Source organism: Gossypium arboreum, chromosome 7, assembly GCF_025698485.1.
Source record: "Gossypium arboreum isolate Shixiya-1 chromosome 7, ASM2569848v2, whole genome shotgun sequence".
In the NCBI taxonomy this organism is placed as follows: domain Eukaryota; kingdom Viridiplantae; phylum Streptophyta; class Magnoliopsida; order Malvales; family Malvaceae; genus Gossypium; species Gossypium arboreum.
The window spans coordinates 17847926-17849679 of record NC_069076.1 but is presented as its reverse complement, the minus strand read 5'-3'; the positions used below and the strand labels follow the sequence as shown (position 1 = coordinate 17849679).

At 28.9% G+C, this 1754-nt stretch overlaps 4 non-coding genes across 4 annotated transcripts; all 4 read left to right on the top strand.

Moving 5' to 3' along the window:
* The first annotated feature begins 822 nt into the window (after nt 1-822).
* TRNAV-AAC (transfer RNA valine (anticodon AAC)) lies at nt 823-896 on the top strand. The gene has a single exon. It is a non-coding gene; the product is annotated as a tRNA-Val (tRNA).
* Nucleotides 897-1338: 442 nt separating this feature from the next.
* Nucleotides 1339-1412, top strand: TRNAV-AAC (transfer RNA valine (anticodon AAC)). Its single transcript has one exon. It is a non-coding gene; the product is annotated as a tRNA-Val (tRNA).
* A 97-nt stretch (nt 1413-1509) lies between these two features.
* TRNAV-AAC (transfer RNA valine (anticodon AAC)) lies at nt 1510-1583 on the top strand. The gene has a single exon. It is a non-coding gene; the product is annotated as a tRNA-Val (tRNA).
* Nucleotides 1584-1680: 97 nt separating this feature from the next.
* Nucleotides 1681-1754, top strand: TRNAV-AAC (transfer RNA valine (anticodon AAC)). The gene has a single exon. It is a non-coding gene; the product is annotated as a tRNA-Val (tRNA).

The following is a 1754-nucleotide window of genomic DNA, read 5'->3' as shown; positions in this document are numbered from 1 at the left end:
TCACGCCAATTCAATTGAAAAATTAAAATAATATTTTTATTTAAAATTAATTATTTTAGTGTATTTTAGTTTTTTAATTAAAACAATAATAATAAATATGCATATAGTGTGATTTGATCTCATGTCAATTATAATAGGAAACCTTAAAATTACCATTCAACCAAATTTTTTTATATATTTTAATTTTATTATGCATGTTTATTATCTACATCAATTATATATTTATATTATTATTCAAATTCTTGACTAAATTGGTGTCACAAGCCAATAGAAACCAACTCGATGAGGAAAATTATTGAACTATCTTTTCGTATTTAAAATAAATTATATTATTTAAGAGTATTTTAATCTTTTAATTAAAATAAAACTTAAGGATATAGTGGGATTTGAACCCGGACAAATTACATTGATAAAATTTCAAATTTACCCTTAACCAAAACCTTATTTTGATTTTTTAATAATTTTAATTTTATTATGCAATGTTTATTGAGTTTGTGCTACAAATTAACTCGATACCATCTTAAAATTGATGATAACATGATAAAAATTGTATTCATTTAATATTTTTAATATAATGTGTTTAAAGTTTGATTTACTCATCATTTAATATTTTTTATTTTAAAATTATACATAATTTATGTATTAATTATACGTTATTTTTAAATACGTATTTACTTCTAATAAGATTAAAATTCTTATAGAATACAAGATCCTCTCAAATTTATCCTGATAATATCTAAAATTTGGGTTTCTGCAGATTTTACTTTTTAGGATAAACAACAATACAGCTATAAAATTAAATGTCAGATTCTTTAAGGATGTGGTTTCGTGGTGTAGTTGGTTATCACGTCAGTCTAACACACTGAAGGTCTCCGGTTCGAGTCCGGGCGAAGCCATAGCTTTAAATATATTTTTAATCCTTTTAGCTTCTGCACATTTTAGTTTTTAGACTTAAAAAAATATAAAAGGAATATAAAATTAAATGTCAACAGTTGGTCAACCAGGTTTCATGGTGTAGTTGGTTATCACGTTAGTCTAACACACTGAAGGTCTCCGGTTTGAGGACGGGCGAAGCCATAGCTTTAAATGTATCCTTTTAGCTTCTGCAAATTTTAGTTTTTTTTTACTTCAAAAATATAAAAGAAAATGTCAAGAATTGGTGAACCAGGTTTCGTGGTGTAGTTGGTTATCACGTCAGTCTAACACACCGAAGGTCTTCAGTTCGATTCCGGGCGAATCCATTGCGTTAAACATATTTTTGGTCTTTTTAGTTTCTGCAAATTTTAGTTTTTAAAAATAAAAGCAATATAATAAAAAATGTCAAAAGTTGATCAACCAGGTTTCGTGGTGTAGCTGGTTATCACGTCAGTCTAACACACTGAAGGTCTCCGGTTCGAGTCCGGGCGAAGCCATTGCGTTAAGCATATTTTTGGGCTTTTTAGTTTCTGCAAATTTTAGTTTTTAAAAATAAAAGCAATATAATAAAAAATGTCAAAAGTTGATCAACCAGGTTTCGTGGTGTAGTTGGTTATCACGTCAGTCTAACACACTGAAGGTCTCCGGTTCGAGTCCGGGCGAAGCCATTGCGTTAAGCATATTTTTGGTCTTTTTAGTTTCTGCAAATTTTAGTTTTTAAAAATAAAAGCAATATAATAAAAAATGTCAAAAGTTGGTCAACATGGTTTCGTGGTGTAGTTGGTTATCACGTCAGTCTAACACACTGAAGGTCTCCGGTTCGAGTCCTGGCGAAGCCA